At 37.7% G+C, this 25,130-nt stretch overlaps 2 long non-coding RNA genes across 3 annotated transcripts in view; one reads left to right on the top strand and one right to left on the bottom strand.

Moving 5' to 3' along the window:
* Positions 1 to 25,130, top strand: part of LOC109457094 (uncharacterized) — a 69,201-nt gene that overhangs the window by 31,831 nt on the left and 12,240 nt on the right. Inside the window, exon 1 of one of the 2 annotated variants that reach the window (XR_002138958.2) lies at positions 6,211 to 6,412. The exons of the other annotated variant lie outside the window; for it this stretch is intronic. This is a non-coding gene — a long non-coding RNA (uncharacterized LOC109457094). Of the gene's footprint in view, positions 1 to 6,210; positions 6,413 to 25,130 lie in introns of those variants that run through there. 2 annotated transcript variants of the gene reach the window in all.
* The window catches only part of LOC141573194 (uncharacterized), a 33,311-nt gene continuing 22,469 nt past the window's right edge, over positions 14,289 to 25,130 (bottom strand). Inside the window, exons 2-3 of the long non-coding RNA XR_012498871.1 lie at positions 24,514 to 24,757; positions 14,289 to 14,694 (exon numbers count right to left, since the gene is read on the bottom strand). This is a non-coding gene — a long non-coding RNA (uncharacterized LOC141573194). The remainder of the gene's footprint in view (positions 14,695 to 24,513; positions 24,758 to 25,130) is intronic.

The raw sequence follows: 25,130 nt of genomic DNA, 5'->3' as shown, positions 1-25,130 counted from the left end.
CATTTCTAGTATAAGTTTGGATTTATTTGTGTTAACCCATTATTTTTTGCTGCCTTTCATTTTGTGCCCATGGCATTTTCTGGGGACACAGGTACACCGTGAAACTTTACTTGTTTTTGAATAGTAGCAGAAACATTCTTACTTGACACAACTGGGACTGGTAAGTGGTTAGCTAATCAACAATGTGGCTGAAACTCAGAATATTTTCTTAAAATTTTTTCTCTTCATTTTTATTCAGAGAGTCTTCAAAAATTAATATTTTAAATATGTACTTCAAACTTAAAACATAACAATGTATGTTTATTTGCCAAACTTTTGGAATAGAATCATGGCTTTCTTTTTTTTTTTTTTTTTTTGCAAACAGGTCTCATGGTTGGAGTTTTGTAATCTCTTTCAGGCACACAGGCTCTATACACACAAGAGTCATCACTTAGGTCTCACTTTTATTTTTTAAAAATAGGACAGAAAGTTTAAAACACTTGTGAAGCGAATTGAGAAAAAGCTCTTATGTTATTAAAATTTTGTCACCTGTTTTTTGGAGAGTGCCTAACACCTAATTCAATGACAATATTTCTTGGAGAGTCACCTTTATTAAGTCAGTAAAGTGAATGAGACAATATAATTTTATTCTTTTACTTAACATTTATAAATATTTTATTTAGTTTTTATTGAAATAACTTTGCTTTTTCACTTATAGTCCATTGATTTTTTAAAATTTAATTTAACTTTAATTGCTCTCCATAAAATATATTAGAAAGTAAAATTTGCTACTTTACATAAACAGTGTGATACAGTTTGCATGTATTTGAAAATAAAGTCAAATAGCTTTTGGGTTAGCACTAACAAAACAGCGGACAAGCAAGAGCCAAACAAGATGACCCAGGACATCTCTTCATCCCCTGTAGTGTGATTCCACAATTATACCACTATAAGCTGAATTTTGGGATGGAAGTAATCAGCAGTATGGGCCACCAACAGGTGGTACTGACCTTCTCAAGAGAAATACTAAGAGGAAAGATAGGTCTAGTTAAAAGGGGGATATAAAGGCATGTTTTTGAGTTTTATATACTACCAAGTGTTATATTTAACACTGAGCTTACAAAAATGCCAAGATTACATGCTTTCTCTTCAGCGAAAAACATATCCCCCCCAAATTAAAACAAACAAACAACAAATAAATAAAATAATCAGTGACTAAATTTCTACACTATTGTGGCTATCCAGTAGACAATGGGAACATTCTTCAAGGGATAAGTGATTATATCTCCTTCCCTTCTGTATTCAACTTGCAATTCTGTAAGGTGATTTATGTTGGCCACAATTTCCATTTTGGGAATGGGTATCAGATAGGCAGTTCAGTAGTCTTCTCGGCAACAGTGTCTCATGGTTGCAGAACTAGATCTAAGACTGTTTATAGCTTTAGATGTCTTTGAGACAACTTTCATCTACTGTCTCTCAGTTACGTAGGTAGGTTTATTTATGTCTTAAAGTATTATTTTATATTCAAAATGTCTTATTTGATCTGAGGTTAAGGCATACTGTAGAGGCCTTAATCATTCTTTAGTTCGAAATGCCTGCCAATTCTTCAGATAATCCTTGAAACAATCAATTCACCCACTAGAATGTTTCAGTGCACAATAGTTTGAAGATCTTATTTTTCTGTTTAATTCTTTTAGCAGTCCTGTTGATAGAATTTGTTTTAATGATTTAATTTCTCAATGAAGAATGAAGAAATATCCTTCCTGGAGCAAAGATGAGGGAGGAGATATTGAGGCTTTATAGATTCTTTTGTAATTCCTTCAGAAATACTGTCCTCTAGGACACCTGGGCTCCGGTGAAGATGCAGCAACTTGAGAGGTGCCAGAAGCATACAGGAGAGACTGAGTTGTGTGGCTTTGCAGTTGGGGCTGGAAGGACAGCCCCCCATTGTCCCTGTGTGGAGCCCACCTCATGAGTAGCCTATAGGAGGGTTTCATCGTTCCTCAGATTCCATTGATTTTTGTAATATTTATTTGGATTACATATTTATAATAATAAGCAGAACTAAAACAGGTTTGAGCAAACCCAACTGACTTGATGACAACATAATTCAACTGATGGGAGTAGAAGTATGTGAGCACAAAGGAGAAGAGTATTAACCATGATTGTGAAGTGTGACCGCGCCTTAGTAAGTATGTTTTGCAGAAGGAATAGAGAACATTAATTTTCTAGCAGGGCAGTTAAGTGGACGATTGTTGGAAGATATTACTGCAAGTGTTTATTGGGTGGATTCATCATATACCATGTTTCCCCGAAAATAAGACCTAGCCGGACAATCAGCTCTAATGTGTCTTTTGGAGCAAAAATTAATATAAGACCCGGTCTTATTTTGCTATAAGACTGGGTATAATATAATATAATATAATATAATATAATATAATATAATATAATATAATATAGGGTTACATTAATTATTACTCCAAATGACGCATTAGCGCTGATTGTCTGGCTAGGTCTTATTTTCGGGGAAACAGGGTAGCTATGACATTATGGTGTTGAAACATTGTTACATAATATTTCCAATGGAAAAGTTGAGGAGGGTTTCCAGGCATGGTTTTATTAGGGCTCTTCATTCATCAGTGATTCTCTTGGCTTTTCCTTTCTCCATGTCTTGGCTTAATCCTCAGGCTGATTTCCTTTATGGTGGCAAAACAGCTGAAGTTGTAGGCATCCACATACCCCATCAATAAGAAGGACCAAGAGTATCTCTTCAAGTCGCATCAACAGGAGAACAAAGATGCTCTTTTCCCACCATTTCCAGCAAGCATCTCTTGTTACAGTGACCCAAATTGGATCCTGTGCCACTTCCTGGATTAATTAGTGTCACCAGGTGATAGAGTATGCTGTTTGCCTTAAACCCATCAGTGTACGTCTGTGAAACACATGGGGTGAATGGAAGAGGAAGGATATCGGGATGAAAATTATGGTACTATAAGAGGAGGAAGAAAGAAGAAATGTCCACTATAGGATGCAATCCAATTCTGTAAGTCCTTTAACATGTTAATTAAGTTAATAAAATGTTATCCTTGAAATTACAGGCATTATCTTTTAAAGGAGTGGAAACTCATCTAAGATATTTTTCCTTTTATTATAATTATTGATGTAAGGTGGCACTTGTAGTATAGCAGAGATAAATATGTGCATTGCTTTGAATAGTGGGAAAGTATAATTTCATTTAGTGTCTCAGAGAAGAGCATGGCTTAGTGGCTAAGAATATGGGCTCCAGAGACTATTTCTGGATTCATATCCAGAAACATGTACTGCTGTAACATATATTATACTACTTCCATAACCTTAGACAAGTTTCATAATCTGAGACCTCAGTCGCTTCATCTATAAAATATAAAGCATCATATAGTTGGGATTAAATAAAATAATCCATGTAAAACACAGCACAGTTTCTGGCTGCACATAATAAATGTTAGCTATTATTGTCAGGACCTGGTCAGAGTGAGTTACACTCATTACCATCTCATTACCTAGAAGGCGTTTAGAGCTCTTGAATCAGACTTCATGCTACAGCTTTGAATGAAGACTATATAACTTGAAAACCCATCCAGTATATTTGTCTAAGTGAAATGATAAATTTACCAGTAAGTTTTCTTTCTTACAATATAAACCTAAGAATGAAAGAAACTATAAACACATAAAACAACATAATATTGAACAAAAGAAACTGGGCAGAGAAGAGTAGACCCTGTGTGATTCCATTTAGATAAAGTCAGTGTAGGCAGAACCAGTGTATGGTGTTAGAAGACAGGGCACTGATAAGTCTTGGTGAGTAAAGGTTAAGCTACTGGAAGGGGCTTAACCCTTCATGAGAGGAGACTTCTGAGCTGGTAGGTCATGTTCTGTACCTTGATTTGTGTGCTGGCTACCAATTATGTTTACCTACTGAAATTTATTTAGCTGTACACCTATGATTTGTCTACTTTTCTATATTTTTCATACTTATTAAAAGGTTGAAAGTGGACATACATGCCTGGCTTTCTTTGGATCAAGAGATATTATAGATCCTTAACTTTTGTTGAGATTACTAGTTATACAAAGACAAACCAATAGAAACCTATTTTTTTTGGAGAAGATGTGGCCTTACAAGGACAGTCTCTCCCATGATTTCTTGGTATGAAGAGCTGGCCACTGATGTGGGTAATTCATACAGGAGAACAGACGCATCCTGGGAGAGCAGTGACTGAAATAGCAAATGCTTCTTTTTTTGAGGTTTAACCTTATTAGAACCTCTTTAATGCATTGTGTTGGTCCTGATCGAGGACCATTTTCAAAATGTTCTTGAAGTCCCCAAAGTGTTACTAAACATCAGGGAAGGAGGAAATGGTTTTATAATTGAGGACTGGGGGTTTTTGAATGTAGAGCTGGGCACATCACATATCTGCTGTATAATGTGTGGGCCGTGCTGACTTAAGCCAACCCGTGTATTCCACCTTTATGACCACAGTGATTGTTCAGACATGGGTATATAACTGAATCAGAGCAATGATATTTAAGCTGATATTTGCTGAGCTATCTCGTTAAAGGAAAGGTAAAGAAAAACATTCAGTTGTGGAAAATGGCAGAGGAGACATCTCTTTTGTCCTAGATGTTGAGGTATAAGATGTAAAGCAGGTTTTATCGTAGCCATTTTACTGCCGCTGGCAGAGAAACCCTGAAGCTTCCCAGGAAGGCCAGTACACAGACCCTGAGGAAAGGCCTATGTTATGCAAGTCAGAGTGGAGAGAGGGAGAGAAACCGAGTCTTTGCTGACAGATGCCTTTGTTGTAAAAGTGAGTTTGAGTCGATGTCTCTCTCACAGGTAGTTATTGTTAATGAAGTCGACAATTTAATTGTTTTTGAAGAATGTATGTAATATAGTTTTACCTGATTTCACCTGGGTGTAAATGTTGGCATGGGAAGGAGCCAATAAGGAAATGAGTGGTTTGAGTTCCTTAACCCTCATGAGTAGTTCTGCTCTCATTTCTACTTAACATCTACCTCTTCCTCCCACTTAATTTTGAAGGACTTCCTAAGAGTATTGTGTCCTTACATATAACTTATTCTTATATGACTTCCATTGTACTTCATATAGGGACCAAGGCAAAGTTTTGGTCAGTAAAATTTTTGTTGAATAGTGATTATTTATTTTAAAGCAGACCTCAGATTTTCTTTTTAATCACAGAAGAGGTGACTTCTTGTAATCATTTCTTAAGTATCCATAACTTGGAAATCTGTCATCCCTAGGTTCTAACTATATCAACAGAGATCATGAGAAATAATTTCTACTGAGAAGCATGAACGTTACTAACAGTTTGGCTTGTCTCCATTTTTTGGTGCATACTCTCATTCTATTTCCAGTATGTTCATGTTTTCCCAGAATAGCTATGAAACCATGTAATTAGCTTCCAATAAGAATGCTGACACAGCCATTGGCATTAAGTACAGAAAAATTGATCAACTTATTTTAAAGAAAACATTCCAAAAGACTCAGGTCTGCTTCCTAATGCCAGGGAAAGTGTGATCTGTCTATTATTACTATGCTTCTGTGAAATGGCTACTGAAAGTTTTCCCCACACTGCTTCTAAGAACACCTACTCCCAACTGCAGTAAACACTCTGTTGGTCCAGGTTTCTGCATATATACCATGGTGTTCCTATCACAAAGCCAAAGGAGTTGGGTCCGAGGGGTCAGACAAAGTCTATAAAATAACGTATTGAAAGGGGAAAAGTAATCGTTGGTTAGGTAGGTGGTATATGGGGGTAACACTGGGATTCTACCCAATAAATGAAAAAAAAAAAAAGGGAAATGGGATTTTCCTTTGAGATTTGATCTATAAAATTAATATATATTGGATGGGTCAGACATACAAAATACTATCCAGGAAGACAGAAAGACTTACAAATAAAAGTAAGACATGTTGGTTACCTAATTAGTGATGCATGTATGTGGATATTTGTGAGTATGTGCATATATAAAGTGAGACAATCCAATTTTTCTCATCTGAAAAATGCAAATAATGATCATACCCATTTCACAATTGTGAGGCTTTAAATGGAATGAAGCATGTAAAGCACTTAGTACAGTGTCTGCTGCGTGATAAGAGATTAGAGGAGGCAGAGAAGGTAGGAGCGGCGCCAGAGCACACAGCAACCCAATTGCCCTCTTCTCTGCACTGAGGTGTTCCCAGAAACTACTCTAAGTGTTTCATGTGTTTTAACTTCCTTAATCTTGACAACAGGCACTTTTAAGTACTACCTCTAAGGAAGGTACTGTTATCTCTATTTCACAAATTAAGAAACAGACACTACGAAGTTACTTAAGCACAATGTCACCAAGGTTACCGAGTTGGCAAGTGGACCAGCGCTGGAGCCAGGATGGACCTGTGAGTCTGTGCTGTTGGCATCTGTGCAGTCTGAGTGTACCCAGAGCCCACTTTGAGGTTCTGGTGGTTTATAGGGGTTCCTACTTCTTGCCGGGAGGCTTTCTTATCCCAGAGTAGTCATTTCGGGGTTCTTAGTTTGTGAAACTCCTTACATAATCAAATAAATTTCCATAACTATAGATTTACAGGAGACCTCTACATTCTTTAATCTTTCCAACCTGCTTCCAGGCATCTAGTGATTGCGGTTTCTCTTAAGAGCTGTTTAGATTTTCTTGGTTCTTTGTATGCCTAGTAATTTTGGATTTTATCCTGAACATTTTGAACATTATGTTATGAGCCTTGGGTCCTGTAAAAATCCTCTGGAAATTGTTGATTTGTTGTTGCTGTTTCAGCAGGTAGTCAGCCTGGTTAGGTTCAGGCTACAAGTCCTGACTGTCTTCTGTGGGCAGTGGTTCAGTTTTTAAAGTCTTTATTGATGTCTCGGTCGCATCCCCTGTGTGATCCAGTGGGTGCCAGTCTGGGACCTGGGTGTGGTTCTATACTGTAGTTCAGTTCTAAAGTCTTTACGGTGTTGTTTGGGTCTCTTTTGCACATGCATATCTCAGGGGTGAACCTAAGACTTGTGTGAGTTCATACAGGGATGCATAGATCAAAAGATTCCCCCCTAGCTCCCTCCCCCGTGATTTTTTTCAGCTTCCAAGTATCTCTTATCCATCCTCTGACTGGGATAGAAAGTTCGAGTTTCTCTTAGAGTTTTAGTCTCCCCAAACAGTTGTGCACTTCCCATAACTGGGGCACAAGGGCAAGAGAAAAAGGAAATATCCTGGATTTTTCCCCATGCTTTTTGGGGTGGGAGCAGGCCCTTTCTTGAGTCTTCTGGTTGGAGATAAGGACTTTCTCTCAGGGTTTTAGGAGCCTGTATAACCATAAGTGTCACTGCCTTCACACTGGGGTTTGCTTTGGGGAAGATTAAGATAGAGAAAAAGAAAACAAAGAAACAAACACAGATTTCTTTCATGCTGTCAGGAATGCTGTTACCCCATCCTCTGATCAGAAACAGAGTATTTCTCTTGGAGATTTTCATGTCCACGCCTACTGCACAGTTTCAGGATTTGGGGTACCCTCAGTCTAAGTTGGGAAACTCTCTGCAAAAAAGGTGGTTCTTTCAGTTTTGATTTTCTTCCCCAATATGCCTGCCCTTTATTTATTTTCAGAGTCCTCAGATATTGCTTTTTGTATTCTGTTGTAGGAGTTTTAGTTGTAATCAACAGGTGATTTAAGGTGTAGTGGGAGTATATCATCTTAACTAGAACCAGAAACTTCTTAGTTGTCTTGTAAACTGAGATGTGTGACATTCCTGTGTGACCTGATAAATTCAATATGCATTGTTATGTAAGGAACCTTAATCCACTAGAGTTACTTATTCATTGATTCAGTTGTTCACTAAATACTTGAATGCTTACTATGTTCTACATCCTGAAAAATGTGTTGGAATACATTTATAAATAAGTTCCAATTTCTTCCCAAATTTCTCACAGTCTGGTACCAAAGACAGATAAACCAGTAATTGTGGTACAGATTAGGTGCTGTAGTGGATCTTGGATTTTTTCCCCTGGTTTTAAAAAGATTTTTATTAAAATGTAGCTAACATTCATTATTATATGTAATAGTTTCAGGTGTACACCATAGTTATTCAATATTTATATACCTAAAGAAGTGATTACCATAAGTCCAACAACCGTCTGACATGGTACTATTCTGTCACAATATTATTGACTATATTCTGTATGTTGTACATTACATCCCCATGACTTATACCTGGAAATTTGAACCTCTTCACCTTTCCCCATTTTTAAATTTTTCAATTACAGTTAACATTCAATATTGTTTTAAAGTCTATTTTATGTGGTATTGCTATCCCAGCTTTTTAAAACTTTTAATTTCCATTTTTATGAAATGTCTTTTTTCATCCCTTTGCTTTCAGTCCATGTGTTTTTAGATCTGAAGTGAGTCTGTTGTAGGTAGCATATGTAAAGGTCTTGTTTTCTTATCCATTCAGCCACCCTATGTCTTTTGATTGGAACATTTAATCCATTTATATTTAAAGTAATTGTTGATAGAGATATAGTTATTGCCATTTTATTATTCATATATTTTATCTCGTTTTTCTTCTTGAAAAAGTTTCTCTAACATTTCTTGTAATACTAGTTTGGTGTTGATGCACTCGGTTAGCTTTTTGTTGTCTGGGAAACTATGTCTTTCAATTCTAAATGATAGCTTTGCTGCATAGAGTATTCTTGGTTGTAGATCCTTCTTTTTCATCACTTTGAATATTTCCTGCCAATCCCTTCTGGCCTGCAAAGTTTCTGTTAAGAAATCAGCTGAGAGTCTTATGGGAGCTCCCTTGTAGGTAACTGCTTTTATTTTCTTGCTGCTTTTAAGAGTCTCTCTTTGTCTTTAGTCTTTGGTATTTTAATTATGATGTGTCTTAGTGTGGGCCTCTTTAGGTTCACCTTGTTTGGGGCTCTCTGCACTTCCTGGGTTTCAATGTCTATTTCCTTCACCAGATTAGGGAAGTTTTCCATCATTATTTCTTCAAATAATTTCTCAATTCCTTGCTTTCCCTCTTCTCCTTCTGGTATCCCCATGATGCAAATGTTGGTATGCTTGGTGTTGTCCCAGAGTTCCCTTAAACTATCTTCATTTTTTATTGGGGGGGGGATTTTTTTTTCTTTTTGTTATTCTTATCAGGTTTTTTTTGCTACATTATCTTCTAAATCACTGACATGATCCTCTGCTTCATCGAATCTACTGTTGATTCTCTCTAATGTATTTTTTATTTCAGTTATTATAGTCTTCATTTCTGACTGGTTCTTTTTTGTGTTTTCTATCTCCATTTTTATGTCTCCTATCTCTTTGTTAAAGTTCTCACTGAAATCACTGAGCATCCTTATAACCAGCGTTTTCAACTCTGTGTCTTGTAGATTCTTGTCTCCATTTTTTTTCAGTTCTTTTTTCTGGAGCTTTGTTCTGCTCTTTCATTTGGGACATGTTTCTTTGTCTCCCCATTTTGGCTGCCTCTGTGTTTGTTTCTATGTATTAGGTAGGGCTGCTATGTCTCCTGGTATTAGTAGAGTAGCCTTATGTAGTGGATGTCCTGTGGGGCCCAGTGGCACTGTCTTCCTGGTCATCTGAACTGGGTGCTCCAGGTGTATGCCTTGTGTGGGTTGTGTATGCCCTCCTGTTGTAGTTGAGTCTTATTTAGTGTTTGCACATGAATGGGAGGGATTGACTCTTGGGCTGATTGGTTGTGACTACAGTGGAGGAGCTGTTGTGCAGGGGCTGACCCTATGGAGCAGGATTTGCTTTAGCAGGGCTCTGGTGCCTGCTCAATCTGCCCTTAGAGTGTGTCTCCTGCAGAGGCAGCCAGATGGTGCTCCAGGTGGGTCTGAACCAGGTGTACCAGCCCTAGGGTCTCCTGGGAGGGACCCCACCACAGGCCAAGTTCAGCTGCAGCCAGTGCCCATTTCACATCTCTGTCCCTCCGACCAGTCCGGTCTTGAGGTGGCTTCTTCTGTATGTTTTCAGTTGTAGGACTTCTATTCAGCTAGACTTCAGGTGATTTTCAATGATGGTTGTTCTGTAGTTTACTTGTAATTTTGATATAGTCTTGAAAGGAGGCAAGCACAGCGTTTACCTACTCTGACATGTTGTCTGGAAATGCTGATTTTTTTTTTTTTAAAAAAAATGTAGTCCAGAACCTTTGGTTCTAAGGAACAACTAAATGTCTCTATTTCAAAGACATTTCAATGCATGCATATTGAGCAAAATGGAAAGTAAAGTCTTACTTTACTGGGTTACTTGAGAGTGATTTGGAACCTGGATCCATATTTTCCAATCTTTTCTGCCTTCATTACCCCTTGTTTTCTAGATATTATCTGTTGTCTAAGAATTGATCCTCTGAGTTGTACACTTCACAAATATGTTCTTCCAGCAATTGAACTAATGCTGAGCTATAGCTATGAGTTCTAGTTTAGCTTCTCTTCAGGACTTCAGAACACCCCTTGTTTCAGTTTTCTATCACTGCTTTACAAATTATCCCTAAAATTTAGTGGCTTAAAAGAACAAACATTTATTGTCTCACATTTTCTGTGAATCAGAGATGTTAGATGACTCTGGTTTCAAGTCTCTCGTGAGGTTGCAGTTTAGCTATCAGAAGGGGCTGCAGTCTCATCTAAAGCTTGACTAGGAAGGAATACACTTCCAATTTCAATTACATGGTTCTTGGCAGGATTCAGTTCCTTTTGGGATGCTGGACTGAGGGCTTCCATTCTTTGCTGGCTGTTGGTCAGTTCCTTGCTAAATATATCCAGTTACTTGCTATGTCTCTCCAGAAGGCTGCTCTTAACATGACACCTGACTCCCTCCGAGCAACTGTGTGAGAGAGGGAGAGAGAGCTTCCAAGATAGAAGCCACAGTATTTATGTAACCTAATCTCAGATGATAAGCCATCACTTTTGTCATATTATATTTGTTGGAAGCAAGTCACTAAGCCAGCCCACAATCAAGGGAGGGATTAGAAACCTTGACCACCAGGATCAGTGCATTTCTAACTTGCTATAAACAGGACTTTTCTGCCCTAAGTCATGGACTATTATTATAGTCTTTGAATGCTGTCTTGAAGCATCTAAAATTCAGCAGATATTTATCTCTGTCCTTTTTATTTTGTTTACTCATCTTAGCTTTGAGCTACTTCTTTTCCAATAGGTTGGACTCAATCAAACTAGATCTCACTTTTAAAATATCCTGCAGTAATAAAAATAGCCATCTTCCTAAAAAATTTCTACTCTTTGAAAAAGTATGTGAGATATTTAAGACTCCATATTTACACTTGATTAAGATATGCCTTGTCTGCCTGTTGTTTGATTGTTGCTTCTTATTTCCTAATTACTTTTGGGAGAGAGAGGACCTTTTGTCACAGTGGAAAATCTTTTATCACTCAGGATCACTTGGGTAAAATTTTTCAGGCCATGTGATTCTTTCTTAGAGAACTATAAATTAAACATTGTATTATTATTTACATATTAATGCATACCTAAAGATGTGCTTATAGAAATCACAGCAAGGGCATTACCTCCATGGAAAATATACATATTCCATTTCTATTATGTGATCTGCATTAATAGGATTACCTCTAATACAAGATAATTAACAATCCTAACATTTTAGCATTGTATAAATTAGGACAGGAATTCCACTTATGATTTTTCTGCTTAATAAATTTGTGTCTACTTTAGATTTTAATAAATATATCTCATATCCTACAAATATATTCTTTTTTCTTTTTCATATGATTTAATTTTTCCCCAATTCTTGAAAGTTTTCAGCTTAACAATACGAAATTTAGAGTTTCTTTTTACATCTGTTCAGGCAAAATCTACTTGCTACTAAAGTTAACTGAGCGTTATTGACCATATTATTATCACAGTGCTACAGGAGCACATACCAGCTTTGTTGAGAACCATGTGAAATGAAGGTGTGAACATTTTGTGCTGGGGGTTTAAGAGTCTAGAGATAGTCTCTAAAGACAAGAAAAGTCAAATATAATCACTGTACATAGATAATGCCAAAGTCCAAAAATCAATGTCACCTAAATCCTAGAATAAGCTGTATATTTCATTATCCTGTGTCAAAAAGTTTATTCATTGAACAAAATGTATTGAGTACCTATATGTGCCAATTCGGAGCTAAGAATTGTCAATTCCTTCAGAGCTCATAGTACAATAGAGAAAACATAAATGCTAGAAACAGTGCTATCTCCTTTTTTATTTTTTATTTTTAAAAAAGCTTTTTAAGAAAAAGATTTTGTTACCAAATATAGTACACATACGTGTATGTAAACTTTGACCAAAAAACATTCACCACCCTTTAGTAAATAAAGAAAATATTGAGTGTAAATGGTTTAATTATGTGATAACTCTTTAAAATCTTCTCACCAAAGAAGGATATGAACTAGTCATTTTAATTCTTTCCAAATAACATTATCCACAATCTCAGTGCTCTGAAACTGTTATTCCCAGATTAAAGACCATCAGTAGTTCTTTTTTATTCACAGAATATCCCCCAAATGTTTAAACCACAAGTATGAAGCCTCGTGGTCCCAGATGACTTTTCTAACACCATCTTTCATTATTTTATTACTTTCCAGCTTTGACTTTCACAATGAATAGCTGTAACAACACTCTTTTAACCAAACCATTCTCATGCCCTCTGCTGTTTGTCTCCATGCCTTTCCATGTGCTGTTCCTTTTACCTGGTTCTTAACCAGGAGTGATTTTGCCCTTTCCCTCCTCCCCCTACCAGGAACATTTCGCAATGTCTTGAGACTTTTTGGTTGTCACAACTGGAGAGTGCTACTGGCATCTAGCGGGTGGAGGCCAGGGATGCTGCTAACCTCGTACAAGGCACAGCACAGCCCCACCCAAGACAAAGAATTATCTGTTTCAAAACATTCCTAGGCCAAACTTGAGAAAACAGACCCAGACAGTCCTTTCCTTTACTCTGTTCAAATTCTAATCATGAATTTCCTCCATGAAAGCTGGTCTTGATCTTTCCACCAAAATAATCACTCTTTTGACTTTGAAGTTTCCTAGCAAAGTACTTTGGGTACTTAGTACTTATATTTATATATTCAGTTAAGATAATTTTTAGGTTCACAGAGAAAGAGCTGTTTTAGGTTCACAAAAAAATTAAGAGGAAAGTATAGAGATTTTGCATATACCCCTGCTTCTGTATACACATAATTTCTCCCGTTATCAACATCCCCACCACAGCAGTTCATCTGTTACAATAGATGAGCCTCCATTGACACATAACCATCCAAAGTTCATAGTTTACATTAGGGCTCTTGGTGTTGTACATTCTATGGGTTTGGACAAAAGTATAGCGACACGTATTCATTATTATTGTATAATACGGGGTATTTTCACTGCCCTAAAAATCTCTCTTCCCATTCCCTTCCCCCAAACCCCAAGCCTCTGGCAACCACTGATCTTTTTACTGGCTCCATGGTTTTGCCTTTTCCATAATGTCATATAGTTGGAGTCATACAACTATAAGTTATTTAATCTTTCCAAATTGGCTTCTTTTGCTTATAAATGTGTATTTAAGTTACTTCTATATCTTTCCATGGCTTGATAGTGCATTTCTTTTTAGCACTGAATAATATTTCATTGTCTGGATTTAACTACAGTTTATTTATCCATTCACCTCCTGGAGGACATCTTGGTTGCTTCCAAATTTTGGCAATTATGAATAAATAAATGTATCTAAAAGACTAATGAGGGGGACTTCCCAGATATCAGAACATAGTATAAAGTCATTAAAACCAAAGTAATATGGAACTGACATAAGAGTACACAAATTATTCATTCAGACATAGAGCAGGAAACATGAAAATTTAACACATGACAAGAGTACTTCATTTCAGAGAAAATATTTATTTAGTAATTAGTGCTGGCACAACTGATTGTCCATGTATAAGAAAATAAAATTGTGTCCCAATATTTCATATGTACAAAAGTAAATTCCAGTTAAAAGACAAATATAAAAATTAAAATGTTAATAATTTTAATAAAAAGCTAGCGATAACATATAAAATCTAGGGGGAGAGAAAGACCTTAATAATAATTTTAAAAAGAATCCTAGGAGCTATTTTGAAAAATTGATATATCTGAGAATACAAATACTAAAAATTTTGTATGCATTATAAACTGTAAGCAATGCATGCAGACAATCATTAGGTTTGGAACAAATATTTGCAAAGCAGATGCTGGATTTAACAATGGTTAATAACTATAATACATAGACAGCTCTTATTTGACAAGAAAGACAACTCAATAGAAAATAAAGGACATAAATATGCAGTTCACAAGAGCAAATCCAAACAGCCTATAAATATATTAAAAGATGCTTTAATGTACTGGTCGTCATAAAAATTCATACTGAGTTAACATTGACATATTGCTTATAACTTCCAGGCTAGCAAATATTAAAATAAATAAAATCGAAAAGAAGGTAAAACAGTTATTGCAAGCAGGGATACAGGAACCAAAAGTACAGTCATCATGTTGGTAGAAGTGAATTTTCATAGTACCTCTTTGTACCCAATGTCACATTTTTTTTTCTTTCCACTTATATAAACCTTTCATTCTCTTCTCAAAGTCAAAGATCTCTGGGTGATGCTCATTCCTCTCCATCAGGTCTCCTTGTGTTTCCCCAGGCTGAGGTGACATATAAGATAAAATTCAAGTTATTGTATTGGTTTTCAACGCAATCATATGCAATGATTAAGAAGTAGCAGGAAAGATTGTAATATATAAGCTTCCATTTGGAAAGAGACAAAGTGAAAAACACCTAGCTGTCACTGGCCCATAGCAAATATCACACCCTGATCAGCAAGAATGGCAACGATGCTCTCTGGTGTCAAGGAAATTGCTGCCAATAGCAGCCCCTGTTTCTGTTTTCTGGAAAATCTCTTTCGGTCCATTCCATACCCTCTGGTACTTACTGGGGTGGGAGTAGGGGATTCTTCTTGTCCATTACATTTAATGAACATGGATGCGGTGAGCTGCCCAGTTTTAATAGCTCACTTCTAGTTGGTGTGAGTTTGGGGGGACTGAGGATGGCTCTAGAGACTGATTGATGGAACCATCAATTCGATATGGGGATTGCTGATAGAGGAGTAGGGGGCAGACAGGAAAGGACAAGGGATGTATCTGCTGGCTCCGTTTGTGTCTCATCTGTCAAAAGATGTAACCTCCGCCAAACTCGTGAGCTGTGTTTATCTGACACCGATTCTGGGGACCCTAGCCCTTTAGCTCTTCTTCTGAGCTGAGGTAGGGGAAGAGCCAGAGCGTCAGTGGGTCCCTACAGGTCTGGATGGGACACAGTCACTGCAGGAGCTCTGCTATGATGAGAACAGCGTTGTGGCAGGCAGGCCGGCAACTGGTCAGTCCTTCCAGGGAGGCTGAATCAGCTAGCAGTTGGGAGACACTACAAACCACGTGGATAAGTCTGGACATGAGTCATCACTGTCCCCTGTCAGGGAGGCAGAGGGAGGTTGGAGCAGATCCAGTACAACCAGTTGCCACCCACTGAGAAGGCTGCATCTCATACACTCCCCACTCATTTCAGGCATGTGTGAATTCTAAAATGGCTCTAATCATGTACATAATATTCAGTATCTACACAACTGACTTTTTAACGATTTATGCAGGATTTTACGTTTTATCTCTGTTAATTTCATTTTGTTAATTTAACTTAGAATTGGTGAGATGGATAATAGGAGGGAAGCCAGCTAATCTGTAGTTCAGGTAGAAGAGGGAAAGGAGAGGAACAAACTTTTTTTATTTTTAGGGCAAAACTTTTTTTATTAGTAGCCAGGAATCATGCTAGGCTGGCAATTATACTAATTTGGTGGTTTTCATCCTTGGGCATGTATCAGAATCACCTGGCAACTTTGAATCAAATGAAGATGTGCAGGTCTTACCTTACTTCAGTGAGCCTCTGTGTTTCCTATTAACTTTCCCGGTAGTTCCAATACGCACCCAGATTCAGTTCTCTCCGCATTAACTCATTACATCCGAGGTAAATATGCTTTCTCTCTTTACAGAAACCCAAGTTAGGATTCAGAGAGGTTAAGCCATTGCTTCAAAATGGGCTCGAAGAGACAGAGAAACTTAAGAAAGTAATTTCTGCGTGAATTGGTGGGAGTTTAGGACTTTGGGGATCTAGTTAATGTTACTATGACATGTTCTTGCTCACAGGTTGGTGAAGATTGGTGACATTCCAGGTATGCATAGGAAAAGGTACTGCATACTCAACGAAGAAACAAATATCCCCAACATGACCTTCCTATCTTATATTCTCAGTCCACTGTTTTTGTTAAACATTTCAAATATTATATGCACATAGTTAAAAAAAATAAAACAACGAAGAAATTTCTTTCTCAATATGAGGTGTTTTTAATATATTCTGGGGGAGCATGGGGCATGTTTATGCACTTTTTAAGATATGTAAGTCATTTTGGGTCACCCCTCCACCTCAATCCCAGCTTCATTAGTTCGCTACTGTATATGGAATACAATATAAACTCCTTTACACAATCTAAAGACTTTGCGTGATCTAGCCCTGCCTGCTTCTTCAACTTTTCCTGCCAGAATTCACCTCAGTGGCTGTGTTGTCTGAGGGTCTTGCACCGGATGGTTTCTCTGCCTGAAAGACTCTCCCACAATCTTCTCTGGCTTTCAGGTCTTACCTCAGCCTATCTTATGCAGTTTGTCCATTAGTTTGTTTTATTTTCTTTATAGCATTGATGGCTCTCTGAAAGTATCTTATACATATGTTTACTTGTTTACTGTCTTTCTCCTCCACTCACAAGTAAACTCCATGAGAACAAGAACTTTGTGTTGTTTCCATACTATCTGGAAAAGAACAGTGCCTGGTACATAAGAGGGCATAATGCATATTTGTTGAATGACAGAATATACCTCCTTGAGGACACACATATGACCGTACACACACACACACTTTAAGAAATTTATACCAATAGGATCATGCTATCCTGTTTAAAAAAATTAATTATACGTCCAGAAAAACACAGAGATCTATCTAATACTTTTTATGGCTTACAGATGTTCAGGATATAAAATTTAGTTAAAAATAAAAAAGCAGAAGGCAGAACATAATACTATTTTGTGGATGTACTGTGATTTATTTATCTAGTCCCTCACTGATTGATATTTTGGTTGAGTCCAGGAGTTTGCCGTTTCAAAAATGTAGCAATGAATAAAATCATGCTGGTATCTTAGAATACTTTTGTTTCTCTTTCACTTTTAAAATTTTAATATTACAGATGCATTGATATTTGAACAACATTTTATAAGAATCACCATATTATAACTGTTATTGCTGGTGGGAGGAAGATATTATAATTAAAAGTAATACCTACGGATCTTCAAACATCAGTAAGATGATTATTAGGGAGAAAACATTCATTTTACTTTAGCTCCAGACTACTACAAGTGATATTTTATATGTGAGATGTCAATTTTTAAATGAATTTCCTAGAAAAGAAAGAAGTGTTTTCCTTCTTACTCTGACTTTTGAAATAAAAATCAAGAATTGGTTAACTTCTCAAGTGTAAAATTCAGCAAGACCCATGCCTGCTGACCCATGAGGAATTTCAAAAGGCTGGCTAATGCATTATTGATTGTATGTTTTCTAATTAGTTCTTGGAAGTGGGCAGTCCTAGGGGTGGTGTAGAGGGTACAGGGCCTGGGTCAGATCACATTGTGTCTCCTTTCCTGCTCCATTGCTCTTGTTAATCTAGTTCTATTAGGACATGAGCAACACAGACAGCCTTGGTGGCAAAAAGTTTCTAAAAAGGCTATGGCCTAAGGATGGTGCAAGGATGTCAGAGAGAGGCAGTTCCTCCAGCTGAACTTTGTGGATAGGAATAAGATGTACTGTTAGAGAGTGAGTGTTCATATGTAGGACTCAGGCCTAATTAGCCAGCAGCATCAACTTCCGCCTCACCCCAGGGCTGCTTCCTTGAATAGCAAGTCATCTTTCAACAAGAGGAGAGGAAAAATTGAAGGGCAGAGGCCCAGGTCAATTTATCTGATCTACACATCTTAGACCTGTGTTTCTCAAAAGGTTGCCTTTATACTTTAATGTATCCGTACTTATTTTAAAAGCATTCATGTAAACCTAAGCAGGGACTCCCGCCTGCTGCTCCCAACACCAGTCTAATTTTGTCACGTCACTACCCTCTGGGCAGCCACAGATTATGGTAGTGAGAAGCAATGACCAGCTCCCTGAGACCTGGCAGGGCCTGCCTTTCCTTGGTGCCAATTCCAGGTTTATTTACACACCCAGCCCCAAGGAGGAAGGCCAAGAGAGAATCTGTGTGTGCCTTATGCACTTTAAATGCACAGCGAATTTCTGTACTTTCAAGTGTGGCCAAACGAATGTTTTGAGTCTTATCAATCTGCTAGCAATTCCTCTTTCCTTGGGGAGAAGAAGAAAGAGGTTCGTATAAAGTAGGGAGAGTGGCAGATGTGTTTTCTCTTCTATATCTAGATGAAGTTTGAAAAGAGATGTTTTCAAGTAGAAATTCTAAAACTGTTTAAGCAACAGAAGTCTGAAAATAGGCAATATTTTGGACCCACTTTGATCTGTGTTCCTCTCCCTTTTGTCTTTCTGTATTGCTTTTATGACACACACACACACACACACACACATGCACCCCGGGGGTGCCAAAAATACACATGACTTGTTTTCATGTTTTGTTATTGGTATATATTATTACAATTACATTTTTTGGCACCCTCTGTGTGTGTGTGTGTGTGTGTGCGCATATATATATATATATATATATATATATATATATATATATATATATATATGGAGAGAGAGAGAGAGAGATACTTATTATAAGGATTTTGCTCATCTGATTATGGAGACTGGCAAATCCATAATCTGTGGGCTGGCAGGCTAGAGACCCAGGAGAGCCCATGGGGCAAGTGAATTTTAAATCTTCTCTGTCAGAAGATTCCTTCTTGCTTGGGAGGCCAGTCTTTTTGTTCTATTCAGGCCTTCAGTTGATTGAATGAGGCCCATTATGGAGGGAAATCTGCTTTACTCAGTTTAAATGTTAATCACATCCAAAAACACCCTCCAAGTTAACACATAAAATTAACCATCACAGATATTAATTCAAAACAATTTTCTCCCTCACCTCAATATTTAGCTTTAATTGATTATGGTTAGATTTTTTCCCAGAGTCTCCAATGCATATTGCTTTATTGCATAGATTTTTTTCTTTTTTTTAGAGCCCACCTGTCTAACAAGCTCCCAGGTGATTCCGACGCTGTTGGTCTTAGGACCACACTTTGAGTACCAAGGGACACTATTTTATGCTATGCTCCTAGCTTCAGAGGGAAAGAGTGTAGAGCAGAGCCAAGGGAATCTGTCTTTTGAGTTTCAAAAGTTTAGGTCTTTGGGGAAATAGGGAAGAAGTTAGTAAAAAATTTAAAGATTGGAGAAAAGTTGTGATGCAAGGAAAATATCCCTCGGACTGGATTACAAAGAAAATCAGAGGGAGATCAAGGAGAGCTACTGTGTCCCCAAGAAGACCCCTTACCATCTCCCCTGTTGGGAGACTCAAAACTCCAAGAGAAATGTTGGGAACTTGTGGAGAGTCATAAGAATCATTCATGTGGTATAGGTGGGGATTTAGAAAGGAAATTAATCAGCCAGTGTAAGATATGTCTGATAAGCTTTTTTTTTTAATGGTAATGATTTCTGTTGTGCTTACTCTGTGCCAGGGTGCTTTATGTATTTTCTTATTTAATTCTCACAACAATCCCATGAGCCATGGGTAGATACTTCTATTATCCCCATTTTAAGATGACGTTCAGCAAGGTGAGGGGTCTCGTGCCTGTCCCATAGTTAGTAAGTAGGGGCCCCAGGATATATGATGATGAGTTTTTTTATGCGGATTAAGTGAACTGGCATTTATAACACACAACAGTGCCTGACATATAATAAATGCTATATAAATGTTAGCAATCATTATGATTCCTTAATTTTAGATTTTAGATCTTCTCCCAATTCTTTCTCTTCCGCCCACAGAGCTCAAGTTCACACCTTTTTCTAACCCTACTTCTAAGGGAGCGGACAGACCCTGAGCCCTGTGTTCACTCCTTCCCTAGCAGAGCCAATGGAGCCAGGTGGAGAAAAGCTGCTATGTTCAAGTTTGTAAGGAATAAGAAGAGAGGGGAAGCACTTTTTCAGAACCGGGAGGAAAGTGGTGACAAAATTAGGGTGAAGAGATAGAAGAGGAGAGGACTGGAGGAATTGGTGGAGAGAAGGGAGACAGCTCGGGAAGGCAGAGCCCTGTGTTTGGCCTGCTTTCTCCAGAGGCTCCAGTCGGGAGGAGCCTCCCTCTTTCGTGTAGTGCAAAGGAATGAAATAGTTACATTGGAGGCTCTGAGACCAGTCCCATATCCTCACTCCCTAGTTCTCTACATTTGGCACTTTGCACTTGAACCATTGAATAAGAACTGCTTCAACCATCTTGAGGGTCTAGTGGGTATATGTTTTATTTGAGCATAGGTGAAAGAGGAGGTAACTGGAGCAGAGAAGATAGAAGATCCTTTTAATGTGGTCACAGGCAGACCATTAATCATGAAGCACAGGTACCTGATTTCAGCAACAGGCCAGAACAGAGCGTTTCACTGTATCTCCCCCACCCTGAATAACCGAACGCAGGTATACCAGATATATACATAGTGACTGATTTGCATGAACTAATGAATTCTCCTTGTTGTGGAAGCCAATTTGAGTTAGGTTTCTGTCATTTGTAGCCAGGAAGAGTCCTGGTTTGTAGGCCAAATAATTTGGGAACCTAATTGATTTTTTCTGTTTAACTAGAAGGAGAGATTTCCAAGGAACCTGAAGAATCAACGGAGTAGTTGACTTAATTTCCCCGGTTTTATAAGGCAAAAGCTCAGGTGGTGGTCTAGGTGGACTAATTAAAAATGAGAAGATGAAGTCAGGATTTTGACACCCGTGTTATGGAGGGTTTCAGTATTTACAAGTATCGAAAGCTCAAGGTGTAAAGGCTGGGTCAGAACTGAGGATCGAAACCTCTTTTGTTGACCCCCATGGAGGTCTGCCTCCAGCGAGTGCGTGCGCTGATCCTATTGACGTTAGGTTTTCTGGTTCTATGACAATTATTTTTTATTGTATAATACAAAGTTGGCCTTTGCTTTTTTTAACGCTTCAGTCTCCTGAGTTGATTAATATGAGTCTACTCTTGGGAGATGGCAGTGCACCAATTATTTAGCTATTGTCATTTCACTCCAAATTTACCTTTCTCTGGTCTGCTCTGTGATGATGTAGCTGGGACTTTTCTGAACTACATTTCTCAGAATGGTTTGCCTGTTAGGTCCAGCAAGTAGCCGGCCCTACACGGAAACTGGAAATTAGGAGGAGGAGAGAAGGGATTTGTTTTTTTTTTATTCTGTTTACTTGTTATTCCTGTTAGTAAGGCACATCAGCATTTTGTTCTGGTCTCCAGCTTCTTCCAGGTGGTACCTGCACTTACTGTCTCTGGGTTACCTCAGTGTTTCTATTTTGCTCTTTCAGCTTACCAACACCTGTGTAAACAGTTCCTTATATTTAATTCCCTCTTGAAATATTTACTTTGGTATCTGTTTTCCTGACTAGGTCCTAACACGTAGTACTAGGAGGGACCCCAGGAAACAGATCCTGGGATATGTTGAACCAATTCTAGAATTGGATCAATTATGCTCTTGGCCTTGAATACACTGCTTAACTTCTTGACAATAGAAATTAAGTTATGAATAATCCATGTAATGTATTGGTATCATGATTAATTAAATGATCTTTTCTGGTTGAGTGTGATGAAATGTTTGCTAAAGCGTACATCTTGGAGACCAAGTAGCTGTCATACATATCTTTTTGGTAGTAAAGAAAACTACAAAAACTGGAAGGTAGGATAAACTTCTTTTGAATGCACTGGTGAGCTTACTGAGAGAAATTCAGGCCTTTAAATTCTTAGGTAAAGACATTCTGGAAAATTAGAGAGTTTCTGTAGCAGCCCTACAATGATCTCTTTATTTTCTGCATCCACAGAGCTGACTTTGCTGCAGATGGGTCCATAATTTAATTGCGTAGAATGCAGAATTATAACACAAGTTGGATTTATAACCTGCTGATCTCTTATGTGAAAGTTAGGACATTGATTGAGAAAGAGTGAGACCTGGAATGGAGTATCTGTGTGAACTCAGACAAAGCTGAGTCTTGAACCTCTGAGTGTTTCTGAGTTTCCTTTGCCAGTAAAATCAACTCCTCTTGCTGTATCTGAGGAGGCTGGCTTTCCCTTACTCCACGATCCTGTAGTAACCTCACCTAAGGCAATTGCCTTAAAAAGAGATGTGTAGCCTTGACAAGACCCCCCAATACCAACTCTTATGGCCTCTATAACTCAAGTCAGAACAAATACAAGGTATGACTCAGGAGGGTATAGCTGGTGTCAAAAGAATTGTAAAGTTTTGCTTTTACATATGGGCAGAAACCTGGTGAATTTATGTGGGAATGGATTTTCTGGTTATTAGATTAAGATAGATGGAGTATAACATTCGATTAGGCTAAATTTATTGAGATGAGTTCACAGGAAGTCTGGATTTAATATATTAGCTCAAGCAGCTGGAAGTGGCTGTAATAGTTTGCTTGGTTGGTTGAAACATGGACTCAATGGTTGTTTACATTCAATGAGGTTGAGATGCCAGAACTTCTGGGCGTAATGTTGAGGAAGGAATTCAAAGGTTTAGGGTGGAGGGAACTTTGGAGTAGATTAATCATATGCAGTCTCATACTGCCCCACCCTCTCCACTATAACACCAGGCAGGGCCCAGCCATGACTCCCTTCACTAAGGCATTGAGAAATGTATTAGTGAGAAGAGCTCCAGCGTCCATAAAATAACTGCATGACTATAGTGGCTGTTCTCTGGAGGCTAGGGATGATGGAAGCAGAATGCTTTGGCTCACTTTACACAGAAAGACACTTAGGACACCCCAGTTTAAGTTTGTTGGGAGCACAGGTAGAACCAGAATCCAGTATTCTAGTCTGAGACTCCTTTATTAAACGTCATTTGGGCCAAAATCCATGAGATTTTTCTGGTGTGTACTTGAAGACTTAAGGCTGCTTTGATTTTACACATTTGTATTCATGCATACTTATTCTCTCTCTCACACATATGATTTATGGGTAGAAAACAATGAGACAATCCTATAATATACAAAAACAAAAAATTGCAATCCATTGTAGTAACTGCTGCATGCATGTTTGTGATCCTCTCAAGCCATCAAACTTAAAATATTTACTATCTGCCCCTTTATGGGAAAAATTAGTCCACTCCTGCTCTAAAAATAAAAACACTGCAGATAAAGTTTAAGTTCCTTTTTTTAAAATTAGTTTCAGGTGTACAGAACAATGTAATAGACATTTACACCCCTCACAATGTGATAATCCCCCCCTTCAATCTACTACCCGTCTAACATCATATATAGCTGTTACTATGCCTTGACTATATTCCCTATGCTGTACTCTGTGTGTGTATATATATAACTATATAACTGTGTGTATATATATTTAACTATAGTTGACAATCAATATTATTCAGCTTCAGGTATAGTGCAGTGGTCAGGCATCTACACAGTCTGTGAAGTGGTCTCCCGAATAAGTCCAGTGCCCATCTGGCACCTTACATAATCTTTACAACATTGTTGATTATACTCCTCAAACAGTTGCTTTTGATCACCCCCTTTCGGTCAGTACAAATTCAAGAATATTGTATTTTCAGTATTGCATTTTCATGTTTGTGGACTATCTACAGGCTTAAATAATCTACAATTTCTTTGGTCACTAGGAAAGATGGGGCAAATTTCCCAGAAGACAGAGCAGAATGACTGTCTCCTAAAGAAGGTGGTCTACTTGGTTTCCCTTTTCACAGGTGTATTTTAAAAAGTATAATTGCTACAGAGAACTTTCACAGGTCACTGATACAATGCAAAATTGCCTCCTGATAATTAAGGGGTAGCTTTACCTTTTCAATTGTTAAGATTCACTATATTAAAAAAACACACCTCTTTTCTCACTAATATTTTAAGGTCTACTAATTTGTCAAATTTAAAAGTGATACACATTCATTATATAAAATTAGAAAAATATAAAAAAAGTAGAAATAAAAATAACTCTCTAGACCACTCACCTAAAGACAACCATATTAACAATTTGATTTCTTTTGTAGCTTTCATTTTAATTGAAAAATGCTAAATAAATACAAAGAAAAAAATGGATACATTCATAATTTTCTGATTATTTCTAGCTTAGCCTCAGATGTAATATTTATAGAATATTTAGTCAATAAATAATTAGTTATCATCTGCCTCTTTTCTTCTTCTGAAATGTAAGATTGCATGTGTTTTCCAAAAGTCAAGAAACATACCTAGGACAGGCCATTATTTACTAAATTACTGAAGTCATCCTGGAGATGAAGCTGTTTTGATGATTGATTTTTTTTTTCATTATCCCACCGGCTTGACTATTTACTGCGCTGTTTCTTTTTCACCATTCACATTTTAAAAGTCTTTTAGAGAAAGGGAAATGTAGAAAGTCCTTAGGGTCCTCCATTTCAGTGCCTCTTGTCTTCTCTGTGGAGTTCCGCCATCGCTTCTCAGTCAGATTTGCTCCTGACAGAGGAACAAGTGATAACCTGTCAGTCTGAAGACCTATTTCAAACACCTTTTCTCAAGTGATTAAACAAATATGTTGATGACTTCAGCCTTGTTTCCCTCCCCAAAGATTATGTTTAAAAAAAAAATACAGGGAACACTAATGTATTAGTTTCCTTTGGCTGCTGAAACAAATTACCTGAAATTTAGTGACTTAAACAACACAAACCTATAATGGTTCTCCCTAGACTAAAGTCAAGGTGTTGGCAGGGCCGTATTCTTTTCTGGAGTCCCCAGGGGAGCAGCCGTTCTCTTGCTTTTTCTAGTTTCTGGGGTTCTCCCACATCCCCTTTCTATCTTCAAAGCCTGCAACGGCATGTCCAGTCTTTCT

Source organism: Rhinolophus sinicus, linkage group LG09 (assembly GCF_036562045.2).
Source record: "Rhinolophus sinicus isolate RSC01 linkage group LG09, ASM3656204v1, whole genome shotgun sequence".
In the NCBI taxonomy this organism is placed as follows: Eukaryota; Metazoa; Chordata; class Mammalia; order Chiroptera; family Rhinolophidae; genus Rhinolophus; species Rhinolophus sinicus.
The sequence above is the reverse complement of the archived record's forward strand: the minus strand, read 5'-3'. Positions and strand labels throughout refer to the sequence as shown.